Below are 22,562 nucleotides of genomic sequence, written 5' to 3' on the forward strand. Positions count from 1 at the left end.
GGATGGGGAAGGGTCCTCTCTGGTTCCACCGAAGCAGTCTGTGTCGAGTTTTCCTGGACCGAGGAGAATGATCCCTACTCCTCGAGTCTGTGTACTTGATCCTCCGCAGTCTTCTGCCGCCGTTTCTTACCCTCCGGTCATTCCTCCTTCCAAAAGACCCCGAAATGTCGAGCTCTTCAATCTGGATGCGCCTGATTTCGACGCTGTTGGCTCTGTTGACCAGCAGATCGGTCCTTATGGTGCCCTCCCTATGGATGATGTATTTCTCCTTCGCCATTTAGATTTTATAACTCCGAGTAGTATTAAGATGGCACATATGGGAGTTTTCCTGTACCGAACTGTCCAAGACCTTCCTCTTCATGCCACCAAAGCCTTCATGGAGGAGGCTAAACAGGAGTTTGACCGGATGAAGGGTTTGAAGGAGGAACTCCAAGCGAAGGTGACTAAGCTGGAGAAGGAGTTGGAGGTCAAAAAGGCTAGTTCTGTTGCCTTGGTGGCTTCTGTGAGGTTGGCTGAAGATACGACATTGAGGCACAAGGACAGCTATGTCACGACCTACAGGGAAGTGATGCGTCTTAGGGAGGAGTTGGAGTCTGTCCGGGTTGATTATGCCGAGCTCCAGGGTCACCTTGTGGGCAGCGTAAATGCTGCTTATGAGAAACTGAAGGAGCAGGTTCGGGTTCTTGCTCCCGAGGTTGACCTTGCTCTATTCAGTCTGGATAATGTTGTAAAAGATGGCCAAATTATTCCTAACGACCCTGATGATGACGATGTTGAGCCTCCCTCTATGCCTGTGGCCAAAGCTTCTATTATGCCAACTTCTTCAGCTCCTTCCTCTGAGGTCGTTCATCCTAAATCAGATCCTGATTGCCAAATCTTGAATAGGGATGACGGGACAGTGGAAGCAGTGTCTCTTCGGACTCGCCCTCCTTCACCCCGTGTTGATGTTGCCGAGAAGCCGTTGGACAAATAGTTTTCTAAATGTTTGTGTAGATAGCCCGACTTGTGGGCTTTTAAACTCTTTGTGATGTTTGCTGACTTTTGACACTCTTTTGGTTGCTTGTTTAGCAACTTTATTTTGAAAAACAAAATAGTTTCCAAGTTCTTGGGGCTGATTTTGGCAGCCTCTTGAGCTTGTTATTATTATAGCTTTATGTTTTTCATATCATGTCTGTTTGCATCTGTCTTGGTATCTTTTTAGGCTTTTCGGAGTGTTGGAGATTTGTTGACCTCTTTAGATTGCCTTCATACTTGTGGCTTGATTCCTCTGATGTTGTAGTTGCTTGGATCCCACTTGTATGTCGGCTTCCTTATGTAGGCTTGAAGTTAATTCTAATAACCCTATTTGTTGGGACCTTTGTGAGGTCTTCGTTAGTGTTTACCTTTGTTAAGGTTTTTGGGAAGCCGATTTTGTCATTTCAGTTACTTCTAGTAATCCTTTCTTTTGGACCTTGTTGGGTCTTATTTTAGGAGTTACTCTTGCAACTTGTTTGGGGGAGGCCGACTTCTTTATGTCAGTCTTGCCTAAGTTATTTCTAGTAACCGTCTTTCTCGGACCCTCGTGGAGTCTCTTTCAGGTGTTACTTTTTATAACTTGTTGATTTTGGAACCGATTTCCTTGTGTTGGTTCCTTCTAAGTTATTTTTGTAATCCTCTTTCTTGGACCTTGTTTAGGTCTCTTTCAGGGATTACTTTTACAACTTTATGTTTTGGGCCGACTTCTTCATGTCGGGCCCTTCTAAGTTATTTTTGTAATCCTCTTTCTTGGACCTTGTTCAGGTCTCTTTCAGGGATTACTTTTGTAACTTGTTTGTAGGAGACCGACTTCGTCATGTCGATCTCTTCTAAGTTATTTTTGTAATCCTCTTTCTTGGACCTTGTTCAGGTCTCTTTCAGGGATTATCTTTATAACTTTATGTTTTGGGCCGACTTCTTCATGTCGGGCCCTTCTAAGTTATTTTTGTAATCCTCTTTCTTGGACCTTGTTTAGGTCTCTTTCAGGGATTACTTTTATAACTTTATGTTTTGGGCCGACTTCTTCATGTCGGGCCCTTCTAAGTTATTTTTGTAATCCTCTTTCTTGGACCTTGTTCAGGTCTCTTTCAGGGATTACTTTTATAACTTGTTTGTAGGAGACCGACTTCGTCATGTCGATCTCTTCTAAGTTATAGCAATCCTCTTTTATAGGGTTGGCCAGACCTCTTTCTAGGGATTTACTTATAACTTTGGTTATTGTGACTAGTCCGACTTCTTTACATCGGTCAGTCTTTAAGTTATTTTTTAGCAATCTATTTTATTAAGACCTCGTCAGGTCCTTTCTAGGGATCACTTTCGATAACTTCTTGCATTATTCTATTTTCATCTTTACCGATTTTGTAGAAATTGGGTTTAATACTCTTTTGGTCGACCTTTTAATGAATTTGGTTTTCATATCCGTTGGTCTTTATCGTGATCGTGCAGTGAATTTGATTTTCACTTTCTGCCGATCTGTAGCTTTGTAATCGGACGATGAATGTTTCAGATTAATGCGTCTTGAGCATTTGTAGAAGATCTGAACATATTTTATTCAAAAGAAAATGCAAATATATACATGTGGGAGCTTTATCCCTCTAAGTCGGACAATTTATAGGTCTTGGCTTGGCGCCTTATTAAAAAACCTTTTCAGGAAAAAGAGTGCGCCTTATACTAAGATCCTTTATCATCCCTAACTATAGTACCTTCTTAGGTTGCAGGCGTGCCATGACCTAGGAAGCTCTCGCCCATCGAGTTCGGACAGTCTGTAGTAGCCCTTTCCAAGTACTTCTATGACTCGGTAGGGTCTCTTCCAGTTTGCTGCCAACTTTCCTTCTCCAGGTCGAGTTGTTCTGATATCATTTTGGATTAGGAGGAGGTCGTTCTCATCAAATCCTCGCGGCACCACCCTTTGATTGTATCTCAAAGCCATTCGTCGTTTTAATGCCTCTTCCCTGATTCGAGCTCTTTCTTGGACTTCTGGGAGTAGGTCGAGTTCTTCCCTTTGAAGTTGGAAGTTGGCTTCTTCGTTATAGTGGATCACTCTAGGCGACCCTTCTTCAATCTCCACTGGGATCATTGCCTCTATTCCGTACGTTAATCGGAAGGGTGATTCCTTTGTGGTGGAATGCGTCATCGTTCGATATGCCCACAGGACTTGTGGGAGTTCTTCAGCCCAGGCTCCCTTTGTGTCTTGTAATCTTCGCTTGAGCCCCACCAGTATGACTTTGTTGGCAGCTTCGGCTTGTCCATTGGCTTGGGGATGTTCTACGGAAGTGAACTGGTGTTTTATGTTCAGGTCGGCCACTAGGTTTCTGAAGCCTGCATCTGTAAATTGAGTGCCATTGTCTGTGGTGATGGAGTATGAAACCCCGAACCTTGTGACAATGTTCCTATATAGGAATTTTCGACTTCTTTGAGCAGTGGCATTAGTTAGGGGTTCTGCCTCGATCCACTTTATGAAATAGTCTACCTCTACTATGAGGAATTTAACTTGTCCCGATCCCTGAGGGAAGGGTCCGAGAAGGTCGAGTCCCCATTTTGCGAATGGCCAAGGTGAGGTCACGCTGATGAGTTCCTCTGGCGGGGCGATGTGAAAGTTGGCATGTTTCTGACATGGTGTACATGTCTTTACGAACTCCGTGGCTTCTTTTTGTAGAGTTGGCCAATAAAACCCTGCCCAGAGTACTTTTTTGGTAAGTTCTTGCGCTCCGAGGTGATTGCCACAGGTGCCACTGTGTATCTCTTCTAGGACTTCTTTTGTGTTGAAAGTCGGTACATATTTTAAAAATGGTATTGAGATCCCTCTTTTGTATAGGGTATTGTTTATGATAGTGTAGTATTGTGCCTCCCGTTTTAACCTTTTTGCCTCCTTTTCATCTGTAGGAAGCGTTTATGTTTTGAGGTAGTTGATTATAGTAGTCATCCATCCTTGATCCAAGCCTGTTATGGCTAGGACTTTTTCCTCTTTCGAGATTGATGGGTTCTGCAGCATTTCCTAGATGAGGCTTCTATTGTTGTCCCCCAGTTTGGTGCTGGCTAGCTTTGAGAGTGCATCAGCTCGGGCATTTTATTCGCGGGGTATGTGGCAGATCTCATATTCCCCGAGTTGTCCGAGCTGTTTCCTGGTTTTATCCAAGTACTTTTTCATGGTGGGATCCTTGGCTTGGTAGCTCCCTATTATTTGTGAAGTGACTACTTGTGAGTCGCTGAAGATGATAAGCTTTTGAGCTCCAACCTCTCTAGCCAGCTTCAAACCAGCTAGTAGTGCCTCATATTCCGCTTGGTTGTTTGAGGCGGGGAACCCGAATTTGAGGGAGAGTTCAATTTGAGTCCCTTGGTCGCTTTCAATTATCACACCCACTCCGCTTCCAATTTTATTTGAGGAACCGTCCACGTAGAGATTCCATTTTGTGGGGGGTTCTGGAGTGTCTGTAAATTCTGCAATGAAGGCCAAGTATTGTGATTTGATGGCTGTTCGAACTTCATATTGAAGATCAAATTCGGACAACTCAATTTCCCATTGCAAGATTCTGCCTGCTAGGTCTGTTTTCTGTTTTCCCATTACGAAGTCGTCGAGATGTCAGTATGAGTGTGTAGGCAAATTTTTCTATTTTTTGGTAGTTCAACTCGGATCCTTGTAATACTTTACTAATGAAGTATATGGGTTGTTGCCCACTGTCGTCTTCTCGAACTAATGCTGAGGCTACTGCCCGACTTCCTACCGCGAGGTACAATATGAGTGGTTCTCCTTCTCGTGGTCGAGATAAGATAGGTGGTTGTCCCAAGAATCTTTTGAAATATTGGAAGGCTTGCTCGCACTCGGTGGTCCATTCAAACTTTTTCCCTTTCCTTAGGATGGCGTAGAAGGGGAGAGATCTTATTGCTGACCTGGCTAGAAATCTGGACAAGGTTGCTAACCTTCCGTTGAGTTGTTGTACTTCTTTGACATAAATCAGACTCTTCATGTCGAGTATGGCCCGACATTTATCTGGATTTGCCTCAATTCCTCTTTGTGTGAGCATGAAACCCAGGAATTTGCCAGCTTCTACTGCGAAGGTGCACTTTGTAGGATTAAGTCGCATGCCATGCCTTCTTATGGTGTCGAATACTTGGGCGAGGTCGGGCAGCAACGTCTCTTCACTTTGTGTCTTTATTAACATGTCATCCACGTAGACTTCCATGATTTTTCCGATGTGATCCGTGAAGACTTTATTCATTAATCTTTGGTAAGTATCTCCCGCGTTTTTAAGACCAAAAGGCATGACGATGTAGCAATAGTTTGCTTTTGGCGTTAAGAATGAAGTTTTTTCTTGGTCGGGTGGATACATTGGGATTTGATTGTATCCCGAATATGCATCCATGAACAAGAGGTATTTATATCCGGAGGATGCATCTACCAGAGTGTCGATACTTGGGAGTGGATAAGGATCTTTTGGGTAGGCTTTGTTGAGATTAGTGTAGTCGGTGCACATTCGCCACTTCCCATTTGATTTTTTCACCAAGACGACGTTAGGTAGCCATAGCAGGTACTTGACTTCTCTTATAAATCCTGCCTCCAGTAAAGCTTGTACATGCTCTTCCACAGCTTGGGATCATTCTGGTCTGAGCTTTCTTCGACTCTCTTGTACCGGCCGAGATCCTGGGTAGACCGCCAACTTGTGGCACATTAATTTGGGGTCTATGCCTGGAATGTCTGCAGCCTTCCATGCAAAGAGGTCGATGTTATCTCATAAGAACTATACGAGTGATTGATAAACCACTATTTCATGGTTTATCTTGTGCTCAATTGAGTGGTTTTTATCAACTCTTTACCCATTTATTCATACTAATCGCATGCTTTATGTTTTCCTTCCTGATTTTGTGCTATGATTGAAAACATGCTTCTTTGGCCTTTATATTACTAATATAAATCCTCTCTTATCACCATTAGATACCTTGATATATGTGTTAAGTGTTTTCAGAGATTACAGGGCAGGAATGGCTCAGAGGATAGAAAAGGAAGCATGCAAAAGTGGAAGGAATACAAGAAGTTGGAGAAACTGCCAAGCTGTCCAGCCTGACCTCTTTGCACTCAAACGGCTATAACTTTAGCTACAGAGGTTCAAACGACGCGGTTCTAGTTGCGTTGGAAAGCTAACGTCTGGGGCTTCGATTTGATGTATAATTTGCCATAGCTGCCCTAACGTTAGGTGACGCGAACGCGTGAATGATGCGCCCGCATGGCATCTGCAAACTTCAATCCGCGCGGACGCATGGACGACGCCTCCGCGTCACTTGCCCGCGACCTGAACATAACAGAAATCACAGGGAGCGATTTTTGGGCTGTTTTTGACCCAGTTTTCAGCCCAAAACACACATATTAGAGGCTATAAAGTGGGGGAATGCATCCATTCATGAACAAGCTTTCATTTTCACAATTATAGGATTTAGATGTAGTTTTTAGAGAGAGAGGTTCTCTCCTCTCTCTTAGGATTAGGATTTAGGATTTCTCTTAGTTTTAGGAGTACCTCTCAATCCCAGGTTCAATGTTCTTTTACTTTATATTTATCTCTTACTTTCAGATACTTTATATGCTTATATTAGTTACGTTGCCTATTTAGCTTATGCTACATTCATGTTATAATTTTCTTAATTAATATTATTTGAGGTATTTCAGATTTAAGATTGCTTTGCTTTATTTATATTGATGCTTTTAATTTAATTTAGAATTTTCCCTCTTGGCTTTGGTTGAGTCATTAGAGACACTTGAGTTATCAAACTCATTGTTGATTGAAAATTGGAATTCTTCAAGAATTAATTCGAGTTCCAATAACTCTAACTTTTCTCAAGGAAAGACTAGGATCTGAGGAATAAAAATTAATTCATCCACTTAACTTACCTTCATAGGTAGAGGTTAACAAAGTGGGAGAAAAATCTAATTCTCATCACAATTGATAAGGATAACCAGGATAGGACTTCCAGTTCTTATACCTTGCCAAGAGCTTTGTTATTTATTATTTTAACGACTTGTTATCTTACATTACTTGCTCCTTCTTTCCAAAATCCCCAATTTACAAGACTCATCACTAATAATAAGAACACCTCCCTACAATTCCTTGAGAAGACAACCCGAGATTTGAATATTTCGGTTATCAATTTATTTAGGGGTTTGTTACTTGTGACAACCAAAACGTTTGTATGAAAGGACTTTTGAAGGTTTAGAAACTATACTTGCAACGAGATTTTATCTGCAAATTTCTAGACCACGCAAAAGTTCCTCTCATCAATCTTCAATTCTTCAAAATGGCGTCGTTGCCGGGGAATTGCAAACGTGTGCCTTATTATTGGTTATTGTAAATATCTGCTTTTTACTTGTTTATTTGTTTTTATTTTTGTTTTTATTTTTGCTTTTTCGTAAATTAAGAGGTTATTGGTTTTTTATTTATTTATTAAAAAATTTTTCAAAAAAAATTTGTTCTTTGTGTTCATCTTGACCTTCAAGTTGTTCTTAGTTGTTTTCTTCGTTTTGATTTAAAAAAATTTTAAGTTTGGTGTCATTTTATTGTTTTTCTCTTTCCTCATTCAATTCAAAAATATCTTTTCTCTTTATTTTAATTGAATTTTCCAAATTTCAAAAAAAAAAAAATTTCATATTTTTATTTTAAAATTTTTATCTTATCTTATCTTATTTCAAAAATCAAATTTCAAAATTCAAATTTTAAATTTTTTTTTCAAAATTCAAATTTAAAATTTTTCAAATTTCAAATTTCAAGTTTCAAAATTAAAATTTCAAAAATTTAAAATTCAAATTTTAAAATTTAATTTTCAAATTCAAAATTTAGATAACCTTTTAATTTAAATTTATTTTTATTTTCATTTTTAATTTTTATTTGCTACTATAAACTCTCACCCCTTTGGCTATGAGTCTGGTTACAATTATGTTGCAGGAAGAGGAAATTACAAGGAGACCAGGCATCAAGGTTAGAACAATCAAAGATGGGAGGAGCCACAAGGATTTGATCAACCCTCATGGCAACAACCACCTCCAATGGACTATGAACAACCACCACCATATGCCTATGAATCCTCTCCTCAAAATAACTCTGGACCACCATACTCACAAGCCCCTTACCACCAAACACCTCCATATGACCCTAACCCACATCCACCATACCAACCATCCTATGAACCAAATGAGCCATACATAGATCCACCCCAACCTCTATTGGATAACAATACACTCATCTCTAACATCATTGGTCTCACCTCTACACTCCAAAATCTTATATCCCGCATGAACCAACCCTCTACCTCCAATATTCAACCCTCAAGCTCTAGTGCACTTCCTTTTTAACCACATAATGATCTTTTCATCCCATCACCACCCTCCATGGAAGAGCACCCACATCCATCAATCCAAGTGCAAGATGATCCCAATTATACTATTGATATGGAACAGGAAAGAAGGAATCATCTTCGCGAATCCATACTTCATAAAGAGCTAGAGGAGGCCCTACGGGTAAAGGTAGGAGAGACCCTTGAAGATGAAGGAGTAGTTGAAAGGAGTTGTCATGGAAAGAAAATCATCGAGAATGAGTATGATTTTATACTTAAACAACTGGACAAAGCATCAATTATTAAAAAGGAAGAAGTGGTTGCAAACATAAGAGATGCTGTACCTCCATTGAAAAGTCCAGTCACAGAGCCTCCTTCCATGGTGTTTGATGTTGATGTTGATGTTGAGGAGAGTGTACAACCTCCAAGGCATATCATGGCTAAAGACTTTGAAGAGGTTGATCAAGAGATGGAAATTCAAGAAGAAAAAGTACTACCTCCCATGCCCTTGGTAAGTAATGAAGAAGAGATTGAATTGGAAGAAGGCTACCAAGAGGAAGAGGTTGAAATCAAAGAAGTTTGTAAAGAGGTGGAAGTTGTCAAAGAGCACAACGGAGTGGAGCTTGAAATCACCTTGCCAAAGTTATTGGAGACCCCTCCCCCTAAGTTGCCATCATCCTTCACAACATTCAAATGGGTAAAATTCATATCCCTTAGCTTTCTAGTTCCACTTGAATATGGGCTACTGGAGACGGATGGTCAACTTAGAGCTCTTTGTGGCATTAAGAGTAAGAGGAAGATGGTCAGTGGTAAGAATTGTCCTGCAAGGTTCATTATGGTTGGAAGCTTTAAGTTTAAACGCAAAGGTTGGTGTAAAGCTCAACTGAATGGGTCTAGGAAGTTGGTTGGCCGCTTTAGTGAGAATTCAGATTGCTTGCCACCCGGATGGAATCATGATGATCAACAAGAAGACGGGTGCAATAGCAAGGTTTGGGATCCTGGAATCTGTTCTGACATCCAACACCCCGGGAGCCTAAGAATCTGTTTGAAGCTGCTCAAAGGCTTTACGTGCCTAGTTTGGGATCCCGGAGGCCATTCGAATTACAAACATTGGTGGAGATTCCTGGATGAGTTCAAGCACAAGCCACTATAACAGGAAGTTCATCCAATGTCCAACTTAAGGACTTTAACTAAAAGTGCTAGGTGGGAGACAACCCACCATGGTATGATCGTTCCTTTTTCATTTAGTTTTATTTGTTTTCGAGTTTTATTTTATTTTATTATATTGAACCTGGAGTTTTGCATCACATTCATATTAACACTGCATTCTGCATTTTTTTTAGATTATAAAAAAAAACGTTACGCGACGCGACTGCATCATTGACGCGTCTGCGTTGAATGGGAATATTGGCCTCCCACGTGACCGCGTGCCCCACGCGGCCGCGTGACCTGGATTTCGACGTAACAAGGGTGCACGATCGAAAGTTGTGCTAGAGTGGAGCTGGATTGGTGCTGAGTGCATAATCCTTCCCACGCAGCCGCGTGAGCGACGCGACCGCGTCATATCCTTCTAAAAGCCCACTCACGCGATCACATGCCCCACACGATCGCGTCACCCAAAGTTTGGCACTAATATGATTATGAACAGAGAGTTGTGCGAGTGCGAGGCTGCCCTCGCGCCAGTAGCATAAGCTGTGTCACGCGACCGCGTGACCGACGCGACCGCGTCGATTAATTTAAGCACAAGTCACGCGACCGCGTCATCCATGCGTCCGCGTCGCCTGCGCCGCACAGCTTATCCAGATCAGCCAATTATCTTATCTTTTCTTCTCTAATCCTAATTTCTTCCATCTTCTCTTCTTTCTCTCTCCTCCTTACTTTCTTTTTCTTCACTTCTTTTCCTTCTCATTCTTCTTATCTTTCATTTTATTTCACTTAATTTATTTGTATATTTCATTCATTGCATCTTAATTTTGTGCATATTTTTATTTTCTTTTCTAAATTAATTATTCTTCCTTTGGTGTTAAAATTTTCTTATTTAACTGTTGCATTTTCTCTTGAATTATTTTGGGTGCTTAGAGACTTGTTTTACTCTGGTTAGGTAATATTATTTAAAACAATGCCAATCTTTTATACCTGCATCAATTTTGCATTGACATGAATTTACATTACCTCTCTTTACCCACACTCCCTCATTATTGCAAAATTTTGCACCACTGGTATGCCATGGCTTCTATTGTTTTCTCACATACATGTTGAAGCTTCCATGTAAATGAGACCCTTATCAGTTGGCATTAACCCACCCATACTTCATTTATTTTCTTATCTTTATCTCTGGGTTACTGTTCTTCTTTTTTCTCTTCTTTCAGGCTCGCCACCGAAGACGGAAAAAGGGAGAAACTTCAAAAAGGGGAGAAAAACAAGTCCATCTGCACAATCCTTGAAGAAAAGCATCAGTTGGAACAACCCGTCCACTTGCACATCTCAGCATGCACCGAGGACGGTGCAATCTTTAAGTGTGGGGAGGTCGATACCGACTTCCATGGGTTAGTATTTTCTTTTCAACACCATTGTTTTATTTTCTTTGTTTGTTCATTATTGCATTTGCATGTTTAATTGCATGTTTGTTTGATTTTATGCATTTAGCTACTGCTTGGTTGAGAAATAATAAGTTTCTTTTTAAAGACCCTATTTTTGAAAAATTTTCACTAATTTAAAATCAAAATTTTTGTGTTAAACTTATCAGAAGTTGTATTTGGAACATGGTTTTTGAGTTAAAGAACACACAACCTGTGAGATTTTGAACCTAATTATATGGTTACATTATTTAACCATAAGTATTTTATTCTTGTGTGTTTTCTTCCCTATGATTGCAATCTTTGCTTTGTTCCATTCTATATGTCCATTATTTAGTATATTTACATGCTTGCATATGATTGAGGCCATTATTTGATTTAGCTCACTTATCCCAAATAAGCCTACCCTTTAAATTACCTTTGTTAGCCACTTTGAGCCTTTTTAATCCCCATTTGTTCTATATTTTACCATATCACTAGCCTTAAGCAGAAAAACAAATTAAATACCCCAATTGAATCTTTGGTTAGCTTAAGATAGAGATTGTGCATCAACTAAGTGTGGGGAAATTATGGGAACATGGGTTAATAAGGGAATGTATCATGTTTCTAATTTATTTGAATATTGGGAATTTGGGAACCTACTCATGAAAAACCAAAATAGAAAAATAATGGAAAATCCATGTACATTGATAAGTTATGTTTATCTCTCTACAAAAAAAAAGAGAAAAATCCAAAAATATTCAATAAATAAGTAAATAAATGAGGGGACAAAATTACCCCAATGCTAAGTTAATAAAAAGATCACTGCACATGTGATAAAAGTAAAGAAATATCAAAATTTTGGTACATGAGTATGGGAATCATATAAAAGTGGGAATTTTGGGTAGTTAGGCATGAATTTAACAGTATATAGAGTATATGTATATTAGGTGAGAACTTAGGTTAGTCAAAGATTCATATTATAGCTCACTTGGCCATACATATATCCTCACCCTTACCTTAGCCCCATTACAACCTTGAAAAGACCTCATGATGTTTGCATTAGTATGCTAAATATGTGTTGATTGGTTAGATGAAGAACAAAGTTTAGAAAGCATGATTAGAGAAGAGTAGAGTGAATTACCCTATACACTTGAGAGACTAGAGTGATATACACTACCAGTAAGGGTTCAATGCTTGATTCTATGTTCCCTGCTTTCATGAGCTATCTTCTTACAAGTTTACTTGTACCTTATTTTGTATGATTTGAATTAGTGGAATCCTATTTATATTTGTCTTGGAGAATTTATTTATTTTTAACCAAGTAGGTAGAAACATTTTGCATGTAGTTGCATTCATATAGATAGGTTGCATTTCATACATTCTATCATTCCTCTTCACCCCTTTATAGTTTCTCTTGAGCTTAACATGAGGACATGCTATTGTTTAAGTGTGGGTAGGTTGATAAACCACTATTTCATGGTTTATCTTGTACTCAATTGAGTGGTTTTTATCAACTCTTTACCCATTTATTCATACTAATCGCATGCTTTATGTTTTCCTTTTTGATTTTGTGCTATGATTGAAAACATGCTTCTTTGGCCTTTATATTGCTAATATTAATCCTCTCTTATCACCATTAGATACCTTGATATGAGTGTTAAGTGTTTTCAGAGATTACAGGGCAGGAATGACTCAGAGGATAGAAAAGGAAGCATGCAAAAGTGGAAGGAATACAAGAAGTTGGAGAAACTGCTAAGTTGTCCAGTCTGACCTCTTCGCACTCAAACAGCTATAACTTTAGCTACAGAGGTCCAAATGACGCGGTTCTAGTTGCGTTGGAAAGATAACGTCCGGGGCTTCGATTTGATGTATAATTTGTCATAGCTGCCTCAACGTTAGGCGACGCAAACGCGTGAATGACGCGCCCACATCGTATCTGCGAACTTCAATCCGCGCAGACGCGTGGACGACGCCTCCGCGTCACTTGCCCGCGACCTGAACGTAACAGAAATCGCAGGGAGTGATTTTTGGGCTATTTTTGACCGACTTTTCAGCCTAGAACACACAGATTAGAGGCTATAAAGTGGGGGAATGCATCCATTCATTAACAAGCTTTCATTTTCACAATTATAGGATTTAGATGTAGTTTTTAGAGAGAGAGGTTCTCTCCTCTCTCTTAGGATTAGGATTTACGATGTCTCTTAGTTTTAGGAGTACCTCTCAATCCCAGGTTCAATGTTCTTTTACTTTATATTTATCTCTTACTTTCAGATACTTTAATGCTTATATTAGTTACGTTGCCTATTTAGCTTATGCTACATTCATGTTATGATTTTCTTAATTAATATTATTTGAGGTATTTCAGATTTAAGATTGCTTTGCTTTATTTATATTGATGCTTTTAATTTAATTTAGAATTTTCCCTCTTGGATTTGGTTGAGTCATTGGAGACACTTGAGTTATCAAACTCATTGTTGATTGAAAATTGGAATTCTTCAAGAATTAATTCGAGTTCTAATAACTCTAACTTTTCTCAAGGAAAGACTAGGATCTGAGGAAGAAAAATTAATTCATCCACTTAACTTACCTTTATAGTTAGAGGTTAACAAAGTGGGAGAAAAATCCAATTCTCATCACAATTGATAAGGATAACTAGGACAGGACTTCCAGTTCTTATACCTTGCCAAGAGCTTTGTTATTTATTATTTTAACGACTTGTTATCTTACATTACTTGCTCCTTCTTTCCAAAACCCCCAATTTACAAGACTCATAACCAATAATAAGAATACCTCCCTACAATTCCTTGAGAAGATGACCCGAGATTTGAATACTTCGGTTATCAATTTATTTAGGTGTTTGTTACTTGTGACAACCAAAACTTTTGTAAGAAAGGTTGATTGCTTGGTTTAGTAACTATACTTACAACGAGAGTTTACTATAACCTCTAAACCATCAATCTTCAGTTCTTCAGTGATTCTTTTATGTCTCCTTTTAGGCTCGTACTAATATTGGTTGTTTTGTCCGGGATGCCTCTGATCTGGACTTTCTCTACTTCACCTTCAGGTTGTGGGAGGAGTTATTCCCGCCTCTGAACTCCACCGAGTTCGATTGTGTGGAATTCTTCTCCTCTGCCTCTGAGGTTTAGACTTTCGTTGTAACAGCGGTGCGCCATCTTTTGGTCTACTTTTATTGTAGCTAGCCCTTCTGTAGTTGGGAATTTCATGCAACAGATGTGGAGTCGAGACTATTGTGCCGAGCTGATTCAATGTTGTCCGGCCTATTAAGGCGTTGTAGGCTGAACTCACGTCGACCATGATGTAGTCTATCTTGAGTGTTCTTGACTGGTTTCCTTTTCCGAAGGTTGTGTGTAGTGAGATGTATCTAAGTGGTTGAACTGGGGTGTCTCCCAGTCCGAACAGGTTGTTTGAGTATGCTCTAAGTTCTTTTTCTTCTAGGCCGAGCTTGTCGAAGGCAGTTTTGAACAAGATGTCGGCGGAGCTCCCTTGGTCTATTAGTGTGCGGTGGAGATTTGCGTTTGCCAATATAATAGTGATGACCATGGGATTGTCATGTCCTGAGATGATACCGGCTGTGTCCTCTTTGGTGAAAGTAATTGCAGGGATGTCGAGTGCTTCCTCTTTCCCCTCGACATGATATACTTCTTTAAGATATCTTTTGCTAGATGATTTCAAGATTCCTCCTCCCGAAAATCCGCCGTGTATCATGTGGACATGTCTTTCTGGTGTACGAGGTGATCGATTGGTTCGTCTGACATCTTCATTCCTTCTTCTTTTTCTTTGCTCATCGTCTCAGGTGGCCAGGTACCGATCTAATTTTCCTTCTTTTACTAGTTTTTCTATGATGTTCTTTAAGTCGAAACATTCGTTGGTAGAATGCCCACGGATTCGATGATATTCGCAATATTCAGTCCGATTTCCTTCTCCTTTTTTGCCTTTGAGTGGTCGAGCTGGGGGTATTTTTTCAGTGTGGCAGACTTCTCTGTAGACATCCACAAGAGACACCCGAAGAGGGGTGTAATTGTGATATTTTTTTATTTTCTCCCCATGTCGATCTTCCTTCTTTTTGGATTCCTTGTCCTTATCCTGGGAGGGATAGGTGAATCCAGATTTTGAGGTCTCTCCTAGTCGGGAGTTTTCCTCTATGTTGATGTACTTCTCTACTCGTTCTTGTACTTCGTTCAGAGATTTGGGGTGTTTTTTCGATATCGATTGGCTAAAAGGTCCCTCTCGTAAGCCATTGATGTGGCCCATAATGGCGGCCTCTGTTGGTAGGCTTTGTATGTCCAGGCATATTTTGTTGAATCTTTCCATGTAGTTGCGAAGACTTTCCCGATCTCCTTGCTTGATTCCTAATAGACTTGGGGCGTGCTTAGCCTTATCTTTTTGGATGGAGAATCTGGCCAGAAATTTCCTAGCTAAGTCGTTGAAGCTTGAGATGGACCTAGGAGGTAGATTGTCGAACCATCTGATCGCTGTCTTTGTTAAGGTAGTTGGAAAGGCTTTGCAGCGAACTGCATCTGAGGCGTCGGTGAGGTACATTCTACTTCTGAAATTGCTGAGATGATGACCAGGATCTGTAGTGCCATCATATAAAGGCATATCCAGGAGTTTAAAGTCTTTAGAGATTTTGGTCTTCATGATCTCCCTAGTGAATGGATCTTGATCCTTGCGAGAGCTGTCCTCATGGATGGATCGGGTAGCTTTGGTTTTGAGATCGGCTTCGAGTTTTAGAAGTTTATCTTCTAATTCCCGGCGCCGCCTTATCTCCCTTTGTAGATCTTTCCTAACTTCTCGCTGATGTTGGGCTTCTTTTTCAAGTTGTTTTAAGCGATCTTGAAGTGCCTCCATGGCTCCCACAGTTGATGAATCGTTGTTTTTATTAGGTTAAGGAGTATCGTTTGGTGTAGTGTCCGCGTTCTTGTGCGGCGTTCTATCTTCCAGATCCGAATCGTGGTCGTTGTCATGGTTGTTTGCCATAGTGATGGGATGACTTCTAGGGTCCCCGGCAACGGCGCCAATGTTCCGAGGGTTACCTAAAACTGTAGGTCGATCTCGGATGAGATCTTCTATACTGGTCGGAGATGACGTGTCTGGTTAGTGGATGGTGGCCGGAATGATCGTGTTCGACTTGTTGGACTGCTGCGCTGCTGATCCGTTGTCACCGGAGGGTGGTGGTACCTGCAAGGGACTCCGATGCTTAAGTTAGCAAGGGTATTGAGCAGGTTTTCAGTAGAATCAGAGTATGAGTTATACCTGGGTGCTCCAGTGTATTTATAATAGTGTGGGCTGAACTTTTTAGATAAGATAAGTTAGTTATCTTATCTTATCTTATCTTATCTTTGGGTGAGGTTAGCTTATCTTCAAGGGAACCGCCTTTATCTCTATAGGCTTGGACTGCCTTTGGATTTGGGTCGTGTTCCTCTATTTGGGCCCCTTACTGGCCTTTCTTGGCAGTTTGGCCGAGTTCTTTGAGAAGAGGTCGGATAGTTGGACCTGTCGAGGTCGGTCGCCTTGTCGCTAAACATCCTGGGTCAGGTAGCTCGACCCAGGGTATGAACAGAGAGTTTCACCATCTTGTTGCCTGAAGGTTTGCACCTCAGCTCTCAACCTGTTGATTCTTTGAGGAGGATAGAATCTCACCAAGAATTTGTTCACCACATCTTCCCAGGTTGTCAGAATCTTCTTCGGGAAGGATTCTAGCCATTTAGCTACTTTATCCTTGAGTGAAAAGGGAAACAGAAGCAGCCTATAAGTGTCAGGATGAACACTATTAGACTTCACAGTATCACATATCCTTAAGAAGGTGGTGAGATGTTGATTGGGGTCTTCTTGGGCACTTCCTCTGAATGCACAGTTGTTCTGGACCAGGGTGATGAGCTGGGGCTTTAGTTCAAAGTTATTGGCATGTATGGTTGGCTTTTGGATGCTACTTCCACAATTTCCTAGGTTTGGATTGATATAAGAGCCTAGAACTCTTCTCTCTTGCCCAGCATGATTCACTGGACCTTCTCTAGCATGGTTGTGAACCTCCTTTTCATGGTGGTTCTCCATATTCTCCTCCATGTCTGGATCAAAATACTCTTTCTCTTCCTCAGCACCACTGACTCTATTTCCTCTTGCTTCCCTCCTTAATCTAAGGAAGGTCCTCTCAGGTTCAGAATCAAAGGAAGTTGAAGCCTCGCTTCTTCTACCTATCATACAACTAACAAGGCAAAAAGCAAGAGAGAAATTGACTGGAAATTACTCTTGTTAGAATGGCTGTTAGTGTGAGTGATGCAATATATCAAACAGTTAGTGGGTTAGTGAACTGAATTGTAAATAATGAAGAAAACACAATAAACGGGTAAGGGATAAAGGAAAGAAAATAACTAAAATTGAAAGTAAATCACTCAAATGGAATTAAGCAAAACAAAAGAAAAATGCTCAATCTAGTTATCCTCAAACTTAATCATTGTCGATACAAAATCAATCCCCGGCAACGGTGCCATAAACTTGATGCACGGAAACTTGTCTCTCAACAAATTTTCCTCGGCAAGTATACTGAATTATTCTCCAGTAAAAACTCACAATAGAGTGAGGTCAAATCCCACATGGATTGATTGGTCAAGCAACTTTAATTAGAGGAATGTTCTAGTTGAGCGAAGCAGAAATTGAGTTGAGTAATTGCAGGAAATTAAATGGCGAGAAAGTAAATAACAGAAAGTGTAAATGCTGGAAATAAATGCCAGAATGTAAATGGCAAAAAGTAAATTGCAGAATCTTAAATGGGGATTTGTGAAGATGAGCATAAAAGTAAATGGCAGAAAATAAAGAGAATGGGTAAGATCAGAAATGGGGGATTCATTGGGCTTAGGAGTTGTTGCATTCTCCGGATCAAGTTCATTCTCATCTCTTCCTCAATCAATGTATTCATTGATCTCCTTGGCAATCTTAAGTGATTGGATTCCAATTCCTTGGCAACCCAATCTTTCTAAGCTTGAACAATTGCCAAATTTCTTGATTTAATTGCTCATGGGAAGAGATGAAGTATGGTCACTGATTATACCACATGCATTCCCAAACCAAAGTATTGGTAGGATTATATGTCACTATATCCATTCCAAACCCCAATTTGGTCCAGCATGAGAAAGCAATTCTAGCATGATCTCCTCATTCCTCTTCCAAGGTTCCGAGGAGATCCAATTATGGAGAGCTTCTATTCCAAGATAGCTAACCAATTGGATGAAGAACAAAAGCTTTCTAGTAAAATCAAGAGAAAAGAAAGAAGAAGAATAATGAAAACTATTATTGATCCATCAAATTACTACAGAGCTCCCTAACCCAATGAAAAGGGATTTAGTTGTTCATAGCTCTAGAAATGGAAAGCCAAAATGAAAAGTACATTCTGAAAAATAACTAGAAGTTGCAGAGAAAGTAAAATATACAGAGTATAATTCTCAAGTTTCCGATCCCCCTTTTCAATTCAAAACTATCCCTATATATACTACTCATCAGATCTTCTAGTTAGCTCTTCAAGTCTTGGATATGGGCCTTTGATCTTCAGTTGAAGCAGTTGCAGTCTCTAGTGGGCTCAGCTTTGCTTGCAGAGAGAAAGTGAGTCAGGCATGGTAGAAAGTTAGTTAGGACGTTAGTGGCGTTAACGTTAAGTGTAAATTTGGGTTCGAAAACGTTAGTGATGATAACCTTTTTCACTAACGCTCCAAACCTAATTGATCCACGTTAACTTCAACGTTAGTGGCACTAACGTGGCCACTAACGTTGGCTCTTGGTCCTTCGCAAACGTTATTGGCATTCACCTTTTCCAATAACGTTGCTCCTTGCTTCTTTTCCCCACGTTAGTGATCCATGTTAATGTAACTAACGTGGCCCTTAACGTGGGCATGCCCAAGCTTCGAGAGCGTTAGTGACACTCACCTTTGTCACTAACGCTTCAAACGCCCCTTCTTCCCACGTTAGTGCCTCACGTTAAGTGCATTAACGTGACCACTAACGTGGTGGTGATTGCCATCTCCAACGTTAGTGACAAAGGTGAATGTCACTAACGTTGGCCTATCATTCCTTGCTCTACGTTACCCTTCACGTTAGTGGTCTTAACGTGACCACTAACGTGGGCAGTATTGGCTTAGTCCAACGTTAGTGACAAAGGTGAGTGTCACTAACGTTGGCGATTCCTTGTTCCTCCCACATTAGAGTTCACGTTAATGTAATTAACGTGACTCTTAATGTGGCCAATTGTGCCCTTTTTGAACGTTAGTGGTATTCACTTTTACCACTAACGTTGGAGCTCCCCTTTTCCTCCACGTTAGTGTAACTAACGTGGCAACTAACGTGGGCTATGATGGCTTTCGAAGGCGTTATTGGTGATCACTTTTTCCATTAACGCTGCAAACTTACTCCCATTCCACGTTAGTGGTCACGTTAATTAGACTAACGTGGCTACTAACGTGGCTCTTCCTTGCTTCCTTTATCCTGAAATCAAGCAAATAAATTGCATCAAAGCTTGGCTCTTAATCATGAGATCATGCATCATCCATTTTATCATTCAATTCATGCAAAACTCTCATGAAATCATGCAAAGTTCACAATGTTTGCTTGAATCAAGGTGTAAGTGTATATCTACCCAAAACTTACTTATTTACTAAGAAAATGCATGAAACTATCCTAAAAGAGTAAAGAAAAAGGTCAGTAAAACTGGCCAAAATGTCCTGGCATCACCTGTAGAAAGATTATGAATTGGTAGCGCCAGACTCAGATGAAAGGGTTTACTTTCCATCTTTGACCCAAGGGGAACGTCCCTTCTTTCCTTTTACTTCTTTTGAGACCGACTTATTGTGGTCGTGCAATGTGGCCCCATCCCAGCTCCATCCGAACTCCTGGGACTTCATCAAGATCTTTCAGTTGCTTTGCCAAGAGTTGGATGTCACACCATCTCAAACTTTCTTTCTGTATCTTTTCGTTTTGACCAAGCTTGGGACTACCAAAAAGAAAGCTTCTTGGGTTTCTTTCAGGTCTGCCCAAGGGCACAAAGTGTTTTCTATGTATGATGAGTCTTTTAGGGGTTTTAAGAACTACTTCTTCAAGGTCCGAGCTGTTGAGGGAGCTCGACCATTTTTCTTAGAGTCGAATGGTGAACCTGCCTTCCCCTTATGTTGGCAAAAGAAAGTTGTAGTATCTAGATATACGTGGGATTGAGCAGGCTTTCATGACTTTGTTGGAGGGGATTTGGGGAGAACCTCCTCATCTTGACACAAAGAGATTTTGAGGAGACCTTTCCCTTGTCCGAGCCGAGCTGGGTAGTGGTCGACTTCTTTCTAGTTTTGACTTACTTTTTTCTTGTTTTCTATTTCTTCCAGCTTTATAACTTTGTTTTGTTTGTATTTTTCAGAAATGTTAAAAATAATGACTCCATGAGGGCCTTTAAAAAGACGAGGAAGGCTACAGCTGCCCAGAACATCTCGGCCAAGGTGGCTGGGGAAGGATCTTCTCATGTTCTGCCCAATCAGCCAGTACCGAGCTCTCCAGGACTGAGGAGGATGATTCTTACCCCTCGGGTTCATGTGATCGATCCTCCCCAGACTTCTGCTGCTACCTCTTCACCTACTGTCGTTCCTCCTCCTAAGAGACAAAGAACTGTTGAGCCCTTCAATCTGGATGCCCCCGACTTTAATACTGTTGGGTTTGTTGATCAACAGATTACTCCATGTGGTGTTATTCCTACTAACGATGTCTCTCTTCTTCGTCATTTGGATTTCATTACTCGGAGCAGCATTAAAATGTCACATATGGGAGTAGCTTTATATCGAACTGCCTAGGATCTTCCTATCTACGCAACAAAGGCTTTTATGGAGGATGTCAAATCAGAGCTCGATCGGATGAAGGGTTTGAAGGAAGAGCTTGAGGCAAAAGTGACTAAGTTGGAGAAAGAGTTGGAGGGTGAAAAGACTAGAGCTATTGCTTTGGCGGCTTCTGCAAAGTTGGCTGAGGATACAGCATTGAAGCATAAGGAGAGCTATGTCACCACTTATAGGGAGATGATGGATCTCAGGGAGAGTTTGGAGTCTGTCCAAGATGATTATGCTGAGCTTCAAGGTCATCTTGTGGGTAGCGTTAATGCTGCTTGTGAGAATTTGAAGGAGCAGGTTCGTGTTCTTGCGCCCGAGCTCGACCTTACTCTGTTCAGCTTGGACAACGTTGTGAGGGATGGTAAAATTGTCGCTGATGACCCTGATGATGATGACGATGTCGAGCCTCCTCCTGTGCCTGCTACCAAAGTCTCTGTTGCGCCGACTTCTTCAACTTCTACAGCTGAGGTTGGTCATCCCGAGTCGGATCCTGATTGTCAGGTCCTGAACCGGGATGATGGGACGGTAGATGCGGTGCCTCTTCATACTCGTCCTCCTTTACCCCGGAATGCTGCAACTGGGAACTCTTTAGGTCCTTTATGATTACTCTGGATATTTTGTATATAGCCCGGCTTGTGGGCTTTGAACTTTTTATATTTTGTAATTTGTGGTTTCTAACTGCTGGATACTTTTAGTTGCTTCTCTGTTAGCAACTTTATTTTTGAAAAAACAAAGTAGCTTCTTAGGTTCTTAGGGTCGACTTTGGGTGGCCTCTCAAGTCTTGCTATTATTATAACCTTGTTTCTTTTATGATATGCTTGTCTGCACCTATCTAACACCTTCTAGGTTTCTTTGAGAATGTTGGAGCCTTATTGTCCGGCCTCTCTTGATTGCCTTCATACTTGTAGTTTGATTGTGGATTTCTGGGTCCAACTTGTATGCCTTCTGTTGGCCGATTTCTTCATCTCGACCTGAAGCTATTTTCAATAACCTGTTAGTTTGGACCTTTGCCAGGTCTCTTTTATGGGTTTACCTTTTTTGGTATCTTGGTTGGGCCGGTTTTATCATGCTGGTCCTTTCTAAGTTATTTCTAGTAATCCTCTTTTTGGACCTTTGTCAAGTCTCTTTTAGGGATTAATTTTTATAACTTTTGTTCTGGGCCGACTTCATCACGCCGGTTCCATCTAAGTTATTTCTAGTAGTCCTCTTTTTGGACCTTTGTCAAGTCTCTTTTAAGGATTACTTTTTATAACTTTTGTTCTGGGCCTAACTTCATCACGTCGGTTCCTTCTAAGTTATTTCTAGTAATCCTCTTTTTGGACCTTTGTCAGGACTCTTTTAGGAATTACTTTTTATAACTTTTGTTTGTGGGAGGCCGACTTCATTATATCGGTCCCTTCTAAGTTATTTCTAGTAATCCTTTTTTGGATCTTTTGTCAGATCTCTTTTTATGGATTACTTTTATAACTTTGGTTTGTGGGAGGCCGACTTCATCATGTCGGTCCCTTCTAAGTTATTTCTAGTAATCCTTTTTGGATCTTTTGTCAGATCTCTTTTTATGGATTACTTTTATAACTTTGGTTTGTGGGAGGCCGACTTCATCATGTCGGTCCCTTCTAAGTTATTTCTAGTAATCCTCTTTTTTAGGGCTGGCCAGGCCTCTTTCTAGGGATTTACTTTTTATAACTTTGTTTGTGGTCGACTGGTCCGATTTCTTCATGTCGGTCCGTCTTTTTAAGTTATTTTTTAGCAACCCATTTTTATTAAGACCTCGTCAGGTCCTTTCTATGGATCACTTTCGATAACTTCTTGC

Source organism: Arachis ipaensis, chromosome B7, assembly GCF_059453495.1.
Source record: "Arachis ipaensis isolate K30076 ecotype BB chromosome B7, ASM5945349v1, whole genome shotgun sequence".
In the NCBI taxonomy this organism is placed as follows: domain Eukaryota; kingdom Viridiplantae; phylum Streptophyta; class Magnoliopsida; order Fabales; family Fabaceae; genus Arachis; species Arachis ipaensis.